The sequence below is a fragment of the Schistocerca cancellata genome, chromosome 1 (assembly GCF_023864275.1).
Source record: "Schistocerca cancellata isolate TAMUIC-IGC-003103 chromosome 1, iqSchCanc2.1, whole genome shotgun sequence".
Lineage (NCBI taxonomy): Eukaryota > Metazoa > Arthropoda > Insecta > Orthoptera > Acrididae > Schistocerca > Schistocerca cancellata.
The window spans coordinates 1,203,637,474-1,203,660,006 of record NC_064626.1 but is presented as its reverse complement, the minus strand read 5'-3'; positions in this window follow the sequence as shown (position 1 = coordinate 1,203,660,006).

The window sequence follows — 22,533 nt, the reverse complement described above, 5'->3', positions numbered from 1 at the left end:
AGCGACCGGGGCCACTCCAGCACTGCCCGGGGACAGCTGCAGCTGACAGGCCGGGCACGCCACTGGCGGAACAGAGCCTGCTGCAGCTGGGACGTCGTGCCTCTCTCCTCTCTTTCCCTACAGCACACGTTGTTTGTTGACGGGAATCACATAACATTGCACGTGCACACATTTCGGGCGCTACAGCAGTGTAGGTATACTACAAGAACAATTTTCCAGCAAAGCTCCTGTACCAATAGAAAAGTGTCATCACCTATACCAGCGGAAAGAACCACAGTGTCACTATCTAGACGAAGGTTCGTAGAGGAGACAACTAATTATCATACGAAGGGTAGTCATGAAGTTTCAATTACGAAATTAATGAACAAAGTAAGAGCATATGCACTATCAGACAATCTGTGTGATTGGATTCAAGAGTTCCTAGATAACAGTCCGCAGCATGTCATTCTCAATGGAGAGAAGTCTTCCGAAGTATGAGTGATTTCAGGTGTGCCGCAGGGGAGTGTGGTGTGATCGTAGCTATTCACAATATACATAAATGACCTTGTGGATGACATCGGAAGTTCACTGAGGCTTTTTGCGGACGATGCTGTTGTATATGGAGAGGTTGTAACAATGAAAAATTGTACTGAAATGCAGGAGGATCTGCAACGAATTGACGCATGGTGCAGGGAATTGCAATTGAATCTCAATGTAGACAATTGTAATGTGCTGCGAATACATAGAGAGAAAGATCCTTTATCATTTAGCTACAATATAGCAGGTCAGCAACTGAAAGCAGTTAATTCCATAAATTATCTGGGAGTAGGCATTAGGAGTGATTTGAAATGGAATGATCATATAAATTTGACCGTCGGTAAAGCAGATCCCATACTGAGATTCATTGGAAGAATCAGAATGAAATGCAATCCGAAAACAAAGGAAGTGGGTTACAGTACGCTTGTTCGCCCACTTCTTGAATATTGCTCACCAGTGTGGGATCCTTACCAGATAGGGTTGATAGAAGAGATAGAGAAGATCAAAAGGAGAGCAGCGCGCTTCGTTACAGGATCATTTTGCAATCGCGAAAGCGTTACGGAGATGATAGATAAACTCCAGTGGAAGACTCTGCAGGGGAGACGCTCAGTAGCTCGGTACGGGCTTTTGTTGAAGTTCCGAGAACATACCTTCACAGAGAAGTCAGGCAGTATATTGCTCCCTCCTACGTATATCTCTCGAAGAGACCATGCGGATAAAATCAGAGAGATCAGCGCCCATACGGAGGTTTACCGACAATCTTCCTTTCCACGAACCATACGAGACTGGAATAGAAGGGAGAACCGATAGAGGTACTCAAGGTACCCTCCGCCACACACCGTCAGGTGGTTTGCGGAGTATGGATGTAGATGCAGATGTAGACCCGAAAACATCATGTAGTGACTGGGAGTTTGTTTATAGTGTTACTCCTCTAAGTATCCAATGAAAAATGTTCAATGATGGTAGATTGTGGAAAGTATCTACTCAAATGAAAACTATGACATTTATAAGTTTTTAATGGAAGTAACTTTGAACATGACAGTATTCAAGGAAACTAACCTTGTCGACGAAAATTAAAACTGATCTTTCAAATGCTTCTACACCTACGGAATAAAGTAGCGACAGCACAGAAAAGAAAACAAAACAAAAGTAAAACCATTTTAGAAACACTGTTGCCTAGGTTACATAATTTAAGCGATTAACAATGTAAGATCACAGTTTAACGTAAGCGCAAGATAACACACTCCAAATATGAAATACCGGTGCATCGAAAATGTGCATCCGTTGTGTTGTACAGGTGCCGGATAAGAGTTTGTGGTTGGAGTCAAATGCCTATAGCACTTGGTAGGTCATTACAGGGACGGTTAATGCTGTTTTCGATGACTGTGGAGTTATCGTCCTATGACATCCCATACGTGCTCCATTGCAGAGAGATCTACGAGGTGCATTCAAGTTCTAAGACCTCCGATGTTTTTTTCTAATTAACTACTCACCCGAAATCGATGAAACTGGCGTTACTTCTCGGCGTAATCGCCCTGCAGACGTACACATTTTTCACAACGCTGACGCCATGATTCCATGGCAGCGGCGACGGCTTCTTTAGGAGTCTGTTTTGACCACTGGAAAATCGCTGAGGCAATAGCAGCACGGCTGGTGAATGTGCGGCCACGGAGAGTGTTTTTCGTTGTTGGAAAAAGCCAAAAGTCACTAGGAGCCCGGTCAGGTGAGTAGGGAGCATGAGGAAACACTTCAAAGTTGTTATCACGAAGAAACTGTTGCGTAACGTTAGCTCGATGTGCGGGTGCGTTGTCTTGGTGAAACAGCACACGCGCAGCCCTTCCCGGACGTTTTTGTTGCAGTGCAGGAAGGAATTTGTTCTTCAAAACATTTTCGTAGGATGCACCTGTTACCGTAGTGCCCTTTGGAACGCAATGGGTAAGGATTACGCCCTCGCTCTCCCAGAACAGGGACACCATCATTTTTTCAGCACTGGCGGTTACCCAAATTTTTTTTTGGTGGCGGTGAATCTGTGTGCTTCCATTGAGCTGACTGGCGCTTTGTTTCTGGATTGAAAAACGGCATCCACGTCTCATCCATTCATCCATTGTCACAACCGACGAAAAGAAAGTCCCATTCATGCTGTCGTTGAGCGTCAACATTGCTTGGCAACATGCCACACGGGCAGCCATGTGGTCGTCCGTCAGTATTCGTGGCACCCACCTGGATGACCCTTTTAGCATTTTCAGGTCGTCATGCAGGATTGTGTGCACAGGACCCACAGAAATGCCAACTCTGGAGGCGATCTGTTCAACAGTCATTCGGCGATCCCCCAAAACAATTCTCTCCACTTTCCCAATCATGTCGTCAGACCGGCTTGTGCGAGCACGAGGTTGTTTCAGTTTGTTGTCACACGATGTTCTGCCTTCATTAAACTGTCGCACCCACGAACGCACTTTCGACACATCCATAACTCCATCACCACATGTCTCTTTCAACTGTCGATGAATTTCAATTGGTTTCACACCACGCAAATTCAGAAAACGAATGATTGCACACTGTTCAAGTAAGGAAAACGTCGCCATTTTAAGTATTTAAAACAGTTCTCATTCTCGCCGCTGGCGGTAAAATTCCATCTGCGGTACGGTGCTGCCATCTCTAGGACGTATTGACAATGAACGCGGCCTCATTTTAAAACAATGCGCATGTTTCTATCGCTTTCCAGTCCGGAGAAAAAAAATCGGAGGCCTTAGAACTTGAATGCACCCCGTAGTAATCCAGCAGGCCAAGGCAACATGTCGACACTCAGTAGAGCATGTTGTGTTCCAACAGTGGTATGTGGACGAGTGTTATCCTGCAGGAAAACGCCTCTGGTTTGCTGTCCATGAATGGCAGCACCGCGTGATCGAATCACCCGGTTGGGATACCAATTTGCATTCAGGGTGCGTGGGATGTTAACGAGAGTGCTCCTATTGTCATACGAAATCGCACACCAGGCCATTGTAGACCCAGTGCGTCTAGTACCCAGAGAGGTTTCTTGCAGGCGCTCAACCACCCTCTTCCTAATCAACACACGGCCCTCTCGGCCACCGAGGGAGAACCAACTTTCATCAGAAAACGCAACAGACCTCCGCCCTGACCTTGTATTATCTCTTGCTTGATACCACTGAGGTCGCAAATGTCGGTTTTTTAGGGTCGGTTTGATGCACGCTACAGGAGGCCTGGCTTGAAGTAACCAATTTGTAACAGTTCTTTGTGTCACTATAGTGCCAACAGCTGCTGGCTGCTCATATTGCTGCATCAGATACAGTACGAAACGCCAGACACATACGCCGAACATGACGATAGTCGTCCCTGTCGGTGACGTCACGTGCTCGTAGGGAGCCCGGCCTTCCTGTGACCGTACATTATCGTGACTACCGCTGACAGAAATAATGTACAATCGCTACATTCCTGCCAAATCCTTCTGCACTATCGCAGAGGAGCATCAAACCTCTCGTAGCCCAATATTTTTGTCTTGGAACTCTCCCATTTGGTCCGTGTTTGCATAGATAAACAGTAATTTCAGAAAATTGAGTCCGCCTTGACGCAAAACACCTTGTTATTCGTTTATTTCTTTATTCTCCCAAACTAGTTTCGGCGACAAATATGATGGAGACATTTCTCGTAGCCCTATTACGCGACTTCGTTCAAGCTCAGTGAGGTATTAATAATGGCGTCTTTGTCGCCTTAAAGGCGTTCTTGACTAACGTCAACTCACAACGTCGATTCTCGAAGGTAACTAAAGTTCACGACTGTTACAGCCCGTGTGTAAAGCTAACCCTGTTTTTCATTCTCAGTGCCGCTACTAGGGACACTTATGGGACTCACCCGAAATCTAAAAGTACATCAAATTTCAACTTTATGTTGCACAACTTGAAATCTGATTTCGCAGGGCAGAGCGGATCAGGTTATGGTTGTGGAAAGGGGTCGAAATCAGTTACTGTCAGTCGCAGAAAACACTCATACTTTATTTTCCTAAAAACACTGAATCACACATGCCCTTAAAAGGATTCAAAACAATACAGCTGAAAGGCTGAAAACAAGTTATTACAATTTCTTAAAGGAATACACGAGGCTGAAGGCCCAAATTAAAAAAGGAAATCTTACGTAAATACTCGGCTAAAGGCCACACACTGGACACAGAAGAACTCAGGCCTGGATTACAAGAATTTCCCATAGAGAAGAAAATTTTCAAAATGTTTTAAACAAGTGAATTTCCAAATTTTACTATAAAACGGCTGAAGGCCTTACCTTAAAACTATTTGACATGAAAGCTCGGCTGAAGGCCACATACTGAACATAGAACAACTCACGCCTTAAGGCCTGGATAACAAGGATTTGCAATAGAGCAAAATTCCCCTTCTTTTCTTTTAAATAGAATTTAGTTCAAACAAGAATCTTCAAAGTTTTAACCTAAGAAGGCTGAAGGCTTTATTTTAAAATTAAAACAAACTATTGTAATTGGCGCCTGAAGGCCTCGCACCGTACATGAGACAAAAATCACAATCGAAAAACACAGAACAATGGCGCTCAGAAGTGTTCGAGGGGTCGGCCTGAGGAGGCAACTCCAACGTAAGGTTAAGTGGGATAGGCAGCCAAGAATAAGATTAAGTAATCAACTGGCAAACGGACCCAGGGACGGCTGAAGGACCGAAAAACAATCTAATCAATTCCGCTGCGCCGACCAACGGCACGACAACGGAAAACATCAGCGGAGGACGATGATACCAGCAGCACTGCGTCTTCAGAATTGGCGTCTAAAAACGGCCAAGGCACAATAACCACTCAGAAATATGAACAACACCGAAGGCTGTCAAACTACACGCGGTACGGACAGCATCAACACGGCGAGGAAAAACACACTGCGGAACACTACACTATTGCCCTCGCCGCGGAGACTTCCTCGCTGCAGTGTCCCAACCGACCGACTGCCTGCTCCAGTACGCAGACTGCATTAACATAACCGCTCAGTCGAAGTTACACAATCTAGACACTGTTCCATGAAAACTCTTCCACAAGATCTCGAACCATCGTAAAAACAATAACTGTGGAACAACAAGAACGAATGACAGGTTGTCACAAACAGAGAACCCGAAGCGGTCGGCAACTAAATATACGTCGTCCGATGAGACGACCGATCGAACGACCATCCACGGTCGGCCCCAGTCAAGTTATGTGTGTCAGCAACTGTCGGGCGAGTCTCGACTGTCAGGACCTCACTGCACCTCCATCACGACTCAACTCCACGTCCGTTGGGAAATTGGAGACACGGCGAAACGGGCACACTGGCTCGGACCCAACCATGCAGAAGTAACATTTGTCCATTGTCCCCCGATAGCTCTGCACAAGGAAGGAACCGACCCACGTCCGGCAAGATGACCAACTGACGAGGCACAGAAACGGCCAAAAGACCACATACACGTCGCCCGATGAGACGACCGACCGAACGACCAACCAGCGGTCGTTCCCGCTCCAGTCTCCTTCCGTCGGACAGTGCACGTGTGTCGAAAGCGGGCGCCGAGTACTGGCTGTCCGGACATCACTGACGCTGCGTCCCTACTGAACCCCAGACACACCACGAGCGGGAAATACTAGCGGTCGCTTTAAAGATAATACGAGAGTGCTCTTATCGATACGCGCTGCTGCTGCCACTCACGGGCAGGAAAGCCAGCAACTTAGAGACGCCAGTAAATCGAATAGGACACGAGGCGACAGTCCAGTAAAGAGAAGCAGTCGAGCAAGAAACGGCATGTACACCAGCCGCGCACGGCTCATAACTCCTTTATTCTAGTAGGGCAATGTTAGGCAAATTTGGTGACTTTCTCCTTACAAGGACCTTCCACTCTACTTATTCACGAAACCTGCACATTTTTCCTCATGATGTGGGATGACACATCAGTTACTGCCAACGCCTATGTGGTCTTCAAATGGCTGTTGTGTCCGCCACTGTCACTGTCGGCTGGAAGGTGTTCTCCAGGCGGAGGTGATGGACCTATCATCTCTGAATCTTCGTAAATGGGTTGTGCCTTGAGAGTATATGGCTGGTATATGGGTTGGTACTTCCCTGTGATACCCTTTATAGAGAAACTGATGAAAGCCCTAGGTGAAATCCACAGTTACCAACAGAGTAAGGGCGTCGTCTTCTCACTTTGCCTGAAGACGAGAATTTCGAAAGTAGTCGAAATATCGCAACAAGGACTCGGCTGATAATCTGAGAGGGTAATGTCAATGGTATTGGCTGAGAAACACTACTTTTTCCAAATTGTAGAAGTACTGTCAGGGACCTGTATCTAATAAGCTCTACAAGCGGGAGCAGAAAATGGCCGACTCCAGGTTGCGATTGGTTGAAATGCCTAGGCATTAATTAATTTCATGAAGTATTTCAGGAAGCTGCTGAAATCGCGAAGAGAGGCATTTAGCAGGCTAAAGAGCAGTGTGGGGCGGGTCTGTGGTCATAAAAGACTCGCGTGTATGATTTCGAGAATGATAGAGTCTCAATTATACTAATAATAAAACTGTAGAACCGTCCTGTCTGAGTGTCTTTGTGAACACGGATATCTAGAAAACTACTAGATGACTTTTCATGTGGTTTTCGCAGGTAACTTGAGCGTAATTCGGGACAACGTATAGGCCTTGTTTCACCAGAACCGAATCAAGGAAAAAAAATATATCGCCATTTCAAATCTTAGGAGTCTTCTCAGCTTAGTAGGTCGGACGCTTTCCATGATGGCAACGCAGTACACCCAGAAACCAAAAGTTGGTGGTGTTAGTTTCCTAGTTCACCAAAAAGCAATAGATTTCGCTATTAGTTATTTTAAATGAAGCGTCGCAGTCTTATCTTGGCGAATATGAACTGATATTGAATTTATTTTGCTAAGATATACAGAGGTACTGATTTCGTTTTGTGCATTGAAAACTTAACGAAATTGCTTTGCTTTCTTCAATAGGTTTCATTTATAAGCATGAAGACAAAGAAAACACCACACCACGGAAGAATGATCACAATGGGACGGTAATCAGTAGATGTGATGTTCATGTAGTGACAAATAAATTACTGCAGTTTCAGAAAAATTGGATCATTTATTCAAGATAAAAAGCTTCACAAATTGAGCAAGTCAGTGAGGGGTCGGTCCATTTCAGACCTCTATGCAATCGGATATTTGGCTTGGTATTCACTGTCCTTCTCAAGCATATCGTGCCAACTTCTGTCGAATTGGAGCTATAGATCGTCAAAATCCCCAGATGGTTGGGGGGTCCTGTCCACAGTGCTCAAAACGTACTCAATTGAGGAGAGATCCAGCGAACTTGCTTGCAAAGGTAGGGCTTGGAAAGCACGAAAACAAGCAGTAGAAAATCTCGCCGTGTCCGGCCGGCCATTGCCTCGCAGAAATGAAAGACCAGGATGGCTTGCCATAAAGGGCCACAAAACAGGGCGTAGAATATCGTCGACGTAACTATGTTCTGTAAGGATGCGGCAGATGAGAACAAAAGGAGTCCAGCTATGAAATGAAAACGAACTTTTGACTATTACTCTTTGATGTCTGGTAGTACGGCGGCCGAAACTCAGGTTGGTATCCCACATTTGTTCTAGGCCTTTCCAGACACATCTTCAGCCTGGAGTCTCATTGACTGGAGAAGAACTGGCTCCAGTGATCAGTCTCGCTTCGAAATGAGCCCCGATGACCAGTGGAGACGTCTCTGGAGGCTCCCAGAACTGCGATGGAATACCTACATGATTGTCTCCCAGCTAATTGCCCGACGACCGGGAGTGATGGTGAGGAGTGCCATTTGTTTCCATAGCAGAACCGCTTCGATTCTCATCTGCGGCAACCTTGGAGCGCAACACGTGGACAGTATTCTATGCCACAGTGGCCATTCATGGCCAAACATCTAGGCTTAGAGTTCAGAAAGATAGTGCCCGCCCGCATAAGGCGAGATTCTCTACTGCTTGTCTTCGTGCATGCCGAACCCTGCCTTCGCCCCAAGGTTACCGGATCTTTCCCTAACATAAAACGTTTGCAGTATTATGAACAGATATAATGCGCCATATGGACACAATCTGGCACGATATCCTTCAGGGAGACATCCAACAACTCTGTCAGCCACAGCTAAGCCGAGTAACCGCTTGCATAAGGGCCAGTGTTGGAGCAACGCACTACTGACTTCTTCCATTTGTGAAGCTCTTTCTATTGAATAAATCATCCAATTATTCTAATATCATAATTATTTCGTTATCTGTAGACGCACACCACATATACTAATTTCTTTTATTTTTTATTTTATTAGATTTTTTGTATTAAAGTATATCTCTGTGGATGAGACAAGGAATAAACTGGGACTAAAAGGAGACTATCTGCCGTGCGGGATTAGCAAGCGGTATAAGGCGCTGCGGTCATGGACTGTGCGGCTGGTCCCAGCGGAGGTTCGAGTCCTCCCTCGGGCATGGGTGTCTCTGTTTGTCCTTAGGATAATTTAGGTTAAGTAGTGTGTAAGCTTAGGGACTGACGACATTAGAAGTTAAGTCCCATAAGATTTCACACATATTTGAACATTTTGGAGACTCTATCTACTATCTAGGACCAGCTCTAATGTTAGAAATGTAACGCCTTACAAAGAATACAGCAAAATATTGAAGCAAGTAAAACAGAAATTGAAGCACCTTTATTATGAGAAAAAGATTATTATCAGGCAACAAAATAAAAACTTATGGGATATAGAGAAGACAGAGAGAGGAGGAGCCAAAAAGGAACAGGAACAGATAGCTCTAAAAGAAAATGAGACTTTGGTAACAAGTACATGTAGTGTTGCAAATCTCTTAAACAAGTACTTTATTTCTGTTACTGACCGCTTGGGGTTATCGGGTTCAGTGAACAGTGCAATAGCTTATCTGAGACCAGTCTTTAAAAATAACTTCAGTAAAATGGAAATGACACGTCTCCCCTAAGAAGTAGCATCCATCATAATATCCTTAAAATCTAAGTATTCCAGTGGGTATGATAACATATCAACGAAGTTAATAAGAGTGCTCATGTGAATTGAGTTCTGTCTTAAGATATTTGTGTAATCAATCTCTTATCAGCAGAACATTTCAAGATCGGCTAAAATATTCTGAAGTTGAGACTCTTTACAAGAATGGGGAAAAATAGATACCATCAAACTATCGACCAATTTCACTTATGCCAAAGTTCTCAAAAAATTTAGAAAAGGTTGTGTACAAGCGTTTCCTTCAGCATATGACTGCAAATAACATATTGTCCAAGTCATAGTTTGGATTTAGTAAGGGTTCTGATGTAGAGAAAGCTATTTACACTTACAGTGAGAATGTACTTAATACACTAGGTAATAAATTAGAGGCTACTGGCATTTTATGTGACCTGTCAAAGCCTTGACTGTGTAAACCATAGTATTCTCTTAAGTAAATTAGAATATTATGGTGTCACTAGCAAAGCAGCAAAATGCTTTGAGTCTTATCTATCCAACAGGACACAAAGGGTGTCATTGAGAAATACCTGTGCAGCAAGCAGTCAGTCTTCATCTGACTGGGAATCAATTACATGTGGTGTTCCTCAAGGTTCTATCTTGGATCCATTGATTTTTCTTGTGTACATAAATAACCTCTCATCTTTTACATTGTCAGATGCTAAGTTTGCTTTGTTTGCAATAGGTATCAAGTCAAGTACAGATTTAGCAACAGCTGCTAATCAAATTACCACTGACATTAATAAGTGGTTTAAAGCTAACTCACTATCATTAAATTTTGAGAAAACCCACTATATGCAGTTCAGAACCTGTAAGAGATGTCCTTACAGCGTGTGTATAACACATGAAGACATGCAGATCGAAGAGGTGGAAAGTGTTAAATTTCTGTGATTACAACTCGATAATAAATTCAGTTGGTATGAGCATATTACAGAATTGCATAAGTGCTTAAACAAGTCTGCATTTCCCGTGAGATGATGTCAGATGTAGGAGATATAAATATAAAAGAACTTGCATAGTTTGCTTACTTTAATTCTATTATGTCATATGGGATAATATCTTGGGGCAACTCATCAAACCGAGCAAAAGTTTTAGGGTGCAAAAGTTTGTGATAAGAATTATTTGTGGATTTGTTTCATTGTGACAGCGTTTTAATTCTGTAAATATTAGCTGTTCCAATTTGCCACATTTTAATTGCGTATTTCGACGATCTGCTGACAAATGATCAGGGTAGTAATTATTGTATTGGAATGTTCATGTTTTATGTCATATTTTCTGACATGTTCCACGTACACGAGAATCATCTAATTTTTTGGGTCTATGGAACGAAAATTGAATCTAATCTAATCTAATGTAATCTAATAGAAGTGATTCAGTGATACTCCATTATCAATATATTTATGTCATCTCCGTCCCTGTCATCAGATGCGATTACAGTTAACTGAAAAAAAAAGAGATATTAGCATACCTGGGTGTCGCCTTGGGCATATCACCGACATATAAAATCACAGTGAGAGGACCTGCCAAAAGACAGCCTGTAGGAACAAACTGTTGAGGAACGAGTGAATAGTAAATGGGGAGCCAGACCAACTGTATTAAGAACCACCATCCCAGGCATTTTACGTTTCTATGGTGAAATACGAAACGCCATATTTTCCAGATCTGCAGTAGTGAAACCAGCCAAAAGAAGCCTAAATCATACATGCACACTAACAATAGCACGCAAGAAATTCTTAACATTTGCTATGCTTTATGAAGTGGCCGCGTTCTCAGATCCGTAGAAATGTAGAGTTTCGATGAGCGCCACCTCCTACACGATTCTTCATGCGGGATTGGCAGACTTGAATCTCGCAATACATCACTTACTGTCGAGCTAAATGAGGACTACCCTGCCTCACGAGGGAATCCCAGCGGCAATACATCGAGCTGAAAGCTATGGACAACACCGGTTCACACTGGAAATTGTATAGCTGCTGCTGAAACAAAACAAATTAAATGAAACCTGAATAAAGAAGAAGACAACGTGTCTGTGACGTCCACGGCATGGAATACTTTTCTAGTGTCCCAACTGCTTCGAGAGATGTGCACTTGACGACCTATGGCTTCACAAAAACGAAGCACCTGGTGTGGCCCGATTTGGGGCTAAAAACTGTGAAAGATATTTTCCGGACGCGAAAAAGTAAAGCAATTAAAGTTGACTGGATGTATGGTATTGGGGAGGCGGGTTGGGCGAAGAGAAACAATTCTCATTTGAATATGTACCACAGTCGTATTAAATTTCTGAAATCAGAAAATATTCTACCTTAGACAGTAATTATCATTTCTATCTCACGATTGGCAACTTCCGCCATTACTCGGCGGACATTAGCACAAGCCACCAGGCTACCGCGTGGTAAGCATACGGCGTTTACAATTTCTCGCGATATGCTGGTTCTCCGAGGTCGCCAGAGCTAATGGAAACAACGTTTCTTCTGTTGTTTCGTTGGTGTGTGGGGACTGCGGGCGGTAGGGGACGGAGAAGGGCGGGAGGGTGATCTGTGAAAAATCTTATCCATGTGCCTACCTTCCATCAACTAATGTCACCTGTGAAGCAGTTCCAGACGTGATCTGACAATTATTGCACAAGGAATAAAATTTTCACTCTACCTTGGAGTGTGCGCTGATACGAAACTTCCAGACAGCTCTGTGCCGGATCGAGACTCGAACTCGGGACCTTTGTCTTTTGCTGCCGATAAGTTTCAACTATGGTACTGATCGTAATTTTATACGTGAAATGATATTTACAATAATTACAGTTAAAAATCATTCTTTTTTTGAGTAATTAGTATTGTGACTCGTCTGATGAGATCCCTCACGAACTGTTCACCTAAGAGTAGCATTCATGCCCTTCGTCCTCAGTTATCTGTTGGTTGGATTCCAGTCTCTGTCGTCAGCTACAGTTCTTATGCTCTACAACTCTCTCTACTACAAGGGGAGCTATTCCCTGAACATGAGAGGGGCATCGACTGAAATAAGACTTGCACTCGGTGGCCGAACGTCCCTCGATGGGGACTCCCGGTCAACAATGCCTGATATTCATTCCATTTTTTTATTCCTTGAAGTTTTAACACATGTCCTGTCATCCGCTCCTTCTACTTGTCACTGTTTTCCATGTGTTCTTTTCATCGTCGATTCGGCAGAGAACGTCCTTAGTCCTTATCTTATCAGTCCACCTAATTTTTAAAATTATTCTGTGTTACCATATCTCAAACGCTTTGATTCTCTTCAGTTTCGGTTTTACCATTGTCCATGGTTTACTACCATACAGTGCTGTGCCCCAAACATACATACTCAGAAATCTGTCCTCAAATTATAACCTACGTTTCATACCAATTGATTTCTTTTGGCCATGAATTTTTTTCTTTGCCTGTACTAGCCTGTTTTCTGTGTCCGTCTTGCTTTATCCTTTACGGGTTATTTTACTTCAAAGGCAGATGCATTGCTTAACTTCGTCTACTTCGTCATCACCAATTTAACAGATTTTGAACTACTTCTTCACCTTCAGTGAGGATAGCAGAGTCTTCAGCGAATCTTATCATCCATATTCTTTCACGCTGAATTTTAATCCAACTTATGAACCGTTCTGTTATTTTACTTTTTCCATGTATAGATTGAACGGAAGGGGTGTAACACTACATCCCTGTCTTAACAGTCTTTTCAATCCGAGCTTTTCCTTTCAGCTTTTCCCATTTTCTTTTCCCCTCTTGGATCTTGTACATCTTGTATATGATCCGCCTTTCCCTATAACTTAGAACTATTTGTCTCGTAATTTCGAACATCCTGCACCACTATACAGTGTAGAACCTATTTTTCTAGTTAGACAAATCCTATGAAGGAACTTTGTTTATACTTCAGTTTTGATTATAGTCTCAAACGCAGCATGAGAACTGACTCTCAGTTGCCTTTACATCTCCTAGAGCCGAACTGATCGTCACCTAAAAGACTATTAATTTTCTTTTCCGGTCTGCTGTGTATTATTCATGTTATCAGCTTGGATGCATGTGCTTTTACGCTGACTGATAGTTCTCGCAGTGGTTTGCTCTTTCTATCTGCAGGACTTTTTCCGAAAGTCGGCTGGTACGTCGTCAGTACTATAGATTCTAGATACCAACTTGAATAGTAGTTTGGTTCCCATTTCCGCGAATGATTTCAGGAATTCCAGTGGAGTGTTACCTATACCTTTTACCGTATGTGGTCAAGTCCTCCAAAGCTCTTTTAAACTCTGTAGCTGTCACTTCATCGGCTATGTTTTTAATATCAACACCTAGTTCGCCCTCTATCACATCATCACGAATGTCCCCCTTTCATAGAGGCTTTTAGTGTACTCTTTTGGACTATCCGCTCTCTCCTATACGTTTAACACTGGAAATCCAGTTACGCCATTAATACGCTGAGGTGATAAATGTCATGGGACAGCGATATGCTCTTATACAGACGACAGTAGTGTCGTGTATACAAGGTATAAAAGGGCACTGCATAGGCGAGCTCTCATTTGTACTCAGGTGGCTCTTGTGAAAAAGTTTGTGAGGTGATTGTGGCCGAACGACGGGAATTAACAGACTTTGAAAGCAAAATGGTAGTAGGAGACTGACGTATGGGACATTCCATTTTGGAATCATTTGGGGACTTCAGTATTCCGAGATCCACAGCGTCAATAGTGTGCCGAGGATATCGAAGTTCAGTCATTACCTCTGACCGTGGACAAAACAGTGGCCGACGGACTTCACTTACCGACCGACAACAGCACTGTTTGCGTAGTGTTGTCAGTGCTAATAGACAAGCAACAATTCGTGATATAATCGCAGACGTCAATGCGGGACGTACGACAAACGTATCGTTAGGACAGTGCGGCTAAATCTGGTGTTAATGGACTATGCCAGACGACGGACTCGAGTGTCTTTGCTAACAGCACGATATCGCCTGCAGCGCCTTTTCTGGGCTCGTAACCACGTCAGTTGTACCCTAGACCGCTGGAAAACGGTGGCCTGGTCAGGAGAATCCCTGTTTCAGTTGGTAAGAGCCGATGATAAGGTACGAGTGTTGTGCAAGCCCCACGAAGCATTGGACCCAAGTTAATAAGGCACTTACAAACTGGTGCTGCGCTGTGTTTATATGGAATGGACTAGGTCGTCTGGTCCAAATAAACAGAGCAATGACTGGAAACTCCTATGTTCAGTACTTGGAAAGCATCCGCTGCTGTTCATCGACTTAATTTTCCAAACAACAACGCCATGTCACCGTACCACTGTGATTTGCGATTGGTTTGAAGAACTTTGTGGACGGATTGAGTGCATGTTTTAGCCACTTACATCGCCCGACATGAGCCCCATAGAGCATCTATGGGACATAATCGAGAAGTCACCCTGCACCGGCAGCATTTTCGCAATTTTGGACGGCTATAGGGGCCGCATGGCTATACCACGTCGAGTAGCTGCACTATGCCGGGAAGAAGTAGGTCAGGGACTATATTAGGAGGTATCCAGTGGCTTTTGTCACTTCAGTATATTAGCACCCTTGCTTTTAATCTAATAGGAGTTTGTTTTGCGTTTTCTATATGCTGAGCCTGTCCTCCCAAGGATCTTGTCTTTTTTCAATTTCCTCGCATCATACATGCAGCCATTTCACGTTGGTTATCATGCACTCCCCATTTACTTCATTCCGAAGAGATTGATTGCTGTCTTGATGTATCTTTTCTGTTACCCAGGTATGTTTCGCGGTTACTTTCCAAGCGCCTATGTTTGTCTGTGCAGCGTCTGTGAATATCTTTTTAGAGAGGTCTTCTCCTCATTAAATGAAGTGCCTACTCTGGCACTGCTTGTCACAGTATCCATATCAACAGGAACCTGAAACCCGTCTCAGAGTTCCTCAATACCTCGGTATCCCACATTGATTCATCCTGACGTTCTCGTAAACGTCAGTCTACTCTTCATCATTATTAAATGATCTGTAAAGCATTTGCACTTGGAAACGCCTTACATTACAATACCTGATTTCAGAATTTGAACCTGACCATGATGCAATCCAGCTGTTCGCTTCGCGTCTCCAGATGTGTTGCATGTATACCTCCTCCTCTTGTGATTCCTGAACACGGTATTTCAAAGTACCATCTGAAATGTATCGCAGAAGTTTTTCTCCTCTCTCACTCCCATTGTCAAGGTAATTCTCTCCACTAACCGATTCTTCTGTTCCTTCCCCTACAATCGCGCTCCAGAATTACTATTAGATTTTCGTTTCACTTTTTATACTAAATTACATGTGCGCTATCCTCATTTACATCCTCTAGCTCCTCTTCCTCTGGTTATAAAGTTGGCATTAATACCTGAAGTATAGTTGTCTGCATCTGATTCCTATCGATTCTGTTCAGAAAAACCCCTATCACTGATCTGCTCATTAGCTTGCTTTCATTCCTACCTTTCTATTAATAACGATTCTGCTCCCGTTGTACCATTTTCCGCTCTGGTTGATACCTAGAAATCGTTTGACCAGAAATCTTTAGCTTCTTTCCATTTCACTTCACTGGCCTCAACCATGTCTGGTGTGAACCAAGCTTACTTATAAGTATTTCCTTGGATTAATAAATACAATTGAAATAATAGTAGTACCAATGTTATTAATAATTATTAAAGTAACTAAAACTGAGCACCTGATGGTATTGCCGATAAGTAACAGGAAGAAGAAAATATCGAATATATTACATTATACGTACGTTTCGTTCCATAGATCCATAATGGGATGCTGAACATAAAACAAAGATATGTTAAAAAATATACACAGAAAGGAAACATGCTAACGCCCCTTCCACGGATCCGAAACAACAAAGAGTCTTCCTGGACGCGTAATTCATCAAAAATTCTTAAATACATTTTATGTCAAGAGGTAATAAGCAATCCGTCACAAAACGCTACCAAAACAGTGAGCTGCATACGATAACTCCCGGGTTACTGTATCCAAGCATCATCAATGAGTCAAACAGTTTACAACACTTACTCCAAATAATCACAGTTATGCAGTATAGACGTGCATATGGTGGATATTACGTAGCATTCACGTTAACTGAAATTTTTAGCCACCATTAAATCGCTCCTTTTGAACTCTAATTTCTTGTAATCAAACTATTAACTGCTTCCGGCAAGTTACTGAAAATGAATGTTCCTGAAAAATGAACCGAAGTGGGTGACTAAAAATCTTCGAAAATATTACTCTCACATTTATTATTTATACCGAGAACTGTGCTGTTTGTTTGAAAAATATACAGTATGTTTCAGAAGTAATGATCAATATTCAGGGATATAACAGGAATGATCATCCGAAACGAAAAAGAATACATGGGCTCTAAAACGCACCTTAAGAACTATGGGCAAGTCTTGATCTTCGATACTGTGAAAAAATATCTTTTACTGCAGGCTCTTTGCTTTCAATATTTTAGGAAGCTGTAGTAATTACCAAAACAAGACAGAAATGTCCGTTAAACATGTGCTCTGTAATGCACACCTTATGAACATGAGCACTTTTTCATCTTTTTGAGACACAAATCTATAATAAATAAGTGCTGATGATTACTTTAATGGTATGCATTTTAGAGCACATGTTTACTGGGCAATTTTCCCTTGTTTCTTACATACTATCACTTTCCAAACCATGGAAAGCAAAGAGCTTGTAGTAGAAGATAATTGTTTCACAGTATCGAACAATAATAACTGCTGACAGATATTAAGGAATGCGTTCTAGAGCCCGTGTTTACTTGGCTTCTTTTCTTTCGAATGATCATTCCTATCATATCCCTAAATCAGTTCAATAACTCACTGTAGATTTTTTACTTATTCCATTAAGGACTAAATACACAGTGTCTTAAACTAAAGTGTCAAATACGTTAAGAGAACAAGGAGAAAGTGTCTAATAAACATGGCCGCTAAAACGCATACTTAAATAGCTACGAGCACTTGCTCATCTTCTACTGCAAGCTCTTTGCTTTCCACATATTTCATGAAAATAGTATGGACAACAACAAGAAAAAAATTCCAGTAAACATGAGCTTCAAAATGTATACCCTCAGAGCCGTGAGCACTTGTTCAACCGAAGAGATGTGTTTCACAGTAGCAAAGATGAACAAGTTCTCATAGCTCTTAAGGTGTGCAACTTAAATCCCATGTTTATTAGACATTTTCTTCTTATTTTGGTGGACACTAACACGTCTCAAATATTCGACATTTTCTTAACACTCTGTACTCAGAAGCAGTAGTTAGGATCCCCAGTTGGTGGAATAGGCCTCTACTGGAATTTCTTGTGTTCGCGCCACAAATAATTAGTATTACAAGCATTTGGGTTTTTTTCGATGAGTGACTCAAAGCACAGGCTTATCGGGTTTGCCGTCGGCTCAACACAGTGATGCGTTGTGCGCTGTGGTAGACAGAGCACGTGCCGGATTCAATTCTCATAGCCCACCTAGTGAGCTTCAAGATTTAAGGACGGTTTATCGACGGACTATAAAAAGAAAGAAATAAAGTAGTAAAACGGAAAAAAATTATGTACCATTACCGCAGTAACTATTTCAACCTAGAGAATGAAGTGAGGAGGTGAAACGACCCACTACAGCAGTTTGCTTGCCGTACTTTCGTGGTATTTCTTCAGGAGTCCGAAAAGTCCTCAACATACGTGTCGTGAAATTTGTCTTTGATTCGCTTGCGAAGCTGAGTAAATTGTTGGGTCTTCTCAAAGAGGATTTCGGCTTTAGCAAGAAAAACGTACATGAGATTCAACGCGAGTGTAGAATGTAGTTTATTTGCCAGACATGTAGTACGTCACAAGACCAGTTTGGTTGACACCATCGTCACACATGTGTGGGTCAATCGCATGAATCTCCAATAGCAAAGCACAGACTTAGTTCAGGATATCGCATGATGTACGACACAACAAAAAATATATCGTCTCTTTCGTTGCTCTAGCTTACGTGTGATACAAGACAGAACCTGATAAACAGCCACTAAGTGTTGCAACATACAGTCTGGAAACCCCGTGATGGCTGCCATTATTCTGGGTGTTTGGGGTATAAATGTAGATCTTTTTATTAGTGACAGGGGATAGTATAGTGAATAACATTTAGCAGTATTTACTGCATTCTCAGGATAATAAATATAGCTCTTAGGAGTAGTGTGTTTTAAGGTCGGTTAGTAATCCAAGCACATGTGACAACAACAATCCATTAATATTTTCTTTGCCCTTCCCCTGAGCAGCACTTCAGGAGTTGAATTAGGACGTTTGGATGCAAAACGAATAGTCTATACTAACAGGTTTAGTCCTCGTACTTACGGGCCTCGGACCGGTCGCCGGTAGGGGACAATGGAAACGCTACCGTCTCGAAGCAACTCGACCGAACATGCGCGGCTTTCAGACGCAGCTTTCATAACAAGCCCATCGAAATGTAAACAAAACAAGTTCTGCTTGCCAGTAGCAAACAGCAGAAACCACCTGACAGTGAAGAACAGCTACCTCGAAGAAATAATGTAAGATTTCTCTAACGTGGTCCAGTGGCAGGCAAATCCGCCAGTAATGTCCGAATATTGATAATAGGTGTTACTGCTGAGTATTCCAGTGCAAACAAGAGTTAAAGTAAAACGTATAAAGTTTTGACATTTGATTTCTTTTGTAATCATACAAACTGAAATTCAGTTAACGCTTTGAGCTGGAGTCTCTGCGGTATGAGGTCTGGAGGCAAATAAGAACTATTATTTGTGACAGAGTATGTGCTTTATAATTTTGAGAAGAAATAGCTGTTTGAGAAGATACGCCCATAACTGTCTTTAGCATCGGGATATGTGTGTGAGTCAGCTCTCTGTTATTGCGAGGAAAGGACAGGGAAGAAGCAGCTGGATGGTGACGTGGAAGGTAGACTTCCTGCTCCTTCGGGAACAATTCTTCATTTTTATGCTGTTATGATAAGAGCGGTAAGATGCAGCAGAGACAGATAGGATACCATACATTGCCCACACAGTAGCCATAGAGTATTGAAATTTCTTCACTTTTTCGACCTTACTTACCACGACTGTTTGTTACATACAGCTTGTTCGAGGGGGAATGGTCATTATTGAGAAATATGACAGGAACGATAATCAGAAGCCATAACGTCTAGTAATCATAGGTTCGGAAACGCTTGTCTTGAGAGTAATGAGCACTTGCTCAGTAGAAGAGACGTGTTTCACACTGTCTAAGGTGAAGAAGCGCTCATAACTCTTACGGTATGCCTGTTAGAGCCCACGCTGACTATACTTCTGCTTTGAAACATATTTACTGTCACATCCCAGGACATATACAGTTTTTCCTGAGACACATTGTATCCATGGTGCATATACTTTTGTGAGTAGCTCCAGCTGTTGTGAACTCTTCTTATAAATTCCTTGCAGAGTTAAGCCACTGGAAGAAACATTTGGAAGTACAGATATTCTAAAAGTTCCTTTTCCAGCCCTAAGTGGAAGGGCTTTCAACATGTTTGTGGTGTGTGAAGGAATGATAATCCCACCACGAACGTTATAGCTGACATGTTATATGTGCATATTTTATTAGCTGTTCTCTCATTATTTTGATTAGTTCCGCAAGTGAGAGAAGCAAAAGTAATTTAGCTTAGCGAGATTTAGGCGCCGATACAGTTTTTTCTTCTATGAATATGTAAACAGCGGTTGTAAAACACTTGGAAGTTTTTTTTCTCAGTGAAGCAATATTTCTGTTTGAAATAAAAATAATATTTCATTGTTAGGGAATAGCCTAACAGTGACACAAGTTATGAGAGCTTCAAAGGAAACAGGAAATAACAAAAAGAAGTAGGTAAAAATTGATCATACGTCTGTCACATACATTGTTCTGACCATCAGAATGCTCGATAAGGCCTTGGTGGGAGAAATTGGCTTATATATTCTAATGAAGTAAAGTGTTTCAAGTAAAAAAAAAAAATTGCCTTTCCCAAGAAAATGACTTTCAGAATGACACAGTTGTGGGATTTTGAGAGAGAGTTCGCGAAGGGACAAATACTAAGCAACGCCCTTTATTCATCCAAAGCAGTAAAGGAAAAAGCTATTAAGGTTAAGCTATATATAACGTTACAGACATCCGTTACGTGATAGAAGATTTTTCAACTGAACATGGTAAGACTCGGTCCCAAGGGAAAGAGCGAACTGGCTTCTGTTGATTAGAGCGCATCAGATCGACTGCCAGCTGAGAGTGTAATCCATTTTTGCTTGGGGGAGGCAACGAACCATGCTCCGGCTACGGGAAAATGATGCCTAATAAAGGGGCCCTCCTAAGAGGCAAACACTCTAATGAGAAAGACACTGCTATAGCGGCTCCTCGAGCAAGGCAAATTATCTTTTTAATCATGGTAATTTCCTTCTCACAGCTGCTGGTCCGGAAGAAAGGCGAGAAATTATGCCTTGTAAACAGGATAGCAATTCATTAAGGGTTGCTCCATTACAATATTGGTATCATGTTTATAATATCAGGGATAAGAAAAAAGCTGTAAAGGTCCTTTATGTGTAGCAAAAATTTTTCTCTCGTTGCTGTTGATTACAGTCATCACTCTACTCTTAATTGACTGTGTCTGGACTAATTCTCGATAAAATACGGTATATTCTTTTTTATATTTATAGAAAGACAGTCTTCACCATTAACAGTAACACATAAGGAAGAAATTCTGTGAAATGTAATTTGCATACATTTTCAAGTACTTGTAATGAACTTGTAATGAAACTCTCGGGTACCAAATTCTGGACCGTCTCAATTACGAGAGATTATTCATTGTTGGTAGTAACAGACATTGTCAGTGTGTTACTACTACTTACAACTACTCTCATACATTATTGTCTCGTGGTATGATACTTCTCAGCAACGTATGACTGAGAATGACTTGACTCCTTTTGAGATCTCACTCACTGTGCATGTCTATTCTTACTTTATCACTGACTGAACTCAGCTTATCATGCAAAAGTAAAGTTAAGTAGTCAATGCTTTACTAGCATGGTCATGCGACGGTACCTAACTGCTTCTACTTGTGTGTAGTTGCAATTCTAAACAGTATCCCATTGGTTCAAATCAGTTGCATCTTTACCTCAGAATACTCGTGCTTTAGGTGCCCGGGCTATGCACGGCTGTGTTTAAAAAGAGTAGCCCAATGCAGTCATAGTATCAACCATTGGACGTCTGCTTTCATACCCTGCAACTAATCCGCTACAAATAACAACCTGCAGCTGTGATCCTGCATTCAAACACCCTGTGCATTGGCTAGAACTGCGAGTTAATAAAATACACAGAAAGACAAAATAAAAGTTAAATTGATAATTTAATAACAAGGGCTCTATTCTAACGACGGTAATTGATATAGACAGAAAATTATGTTCAATAACGTTTATTCTGGAGAGGACATCTGAAATAAACGGGAAGTGGTCGTATAATATATTAAAGAAAGACAGAAATTATTCTAATCAAATACAGTAAAGTTGAGAGCGTTACGTGAATGATAGCAAAATCCCCAAAGTAAATGTCCGTGAAAGATACGCTGGAACTAAGTCCGTTTCGTAATCAAAATTCACGAAATATTCACCAGCTCACAACAGTTCACAGTTCAACATGATAATTTACAAATTACCACATGCTATACAAATACTAGTAACTCATTATTTGTTGTCAGTTACGTAACGTAACGGAAAAAGAGTCCTTCTGTGAAGCATTTTCAGACCACTGGAAATATGAAGTCCCCTCAGAAGTAAAAGTATTGTAGTGGCCGCTCAGAGCTCGGAGTCTACCACCGACACGAAGAAATATCATACGTTGTCACAGTCACGTTTACCTTCTTCTGGAACAAATATCCACGTCTCTAGAATCACTCTCGAGGGCTCTCCATTAGTCTCAGTCTCCACGTGTCTCCTATAATGTTCCGTTAATGCCGTCTTTTCCATCGACTGAAGCCTGTTCCCATCA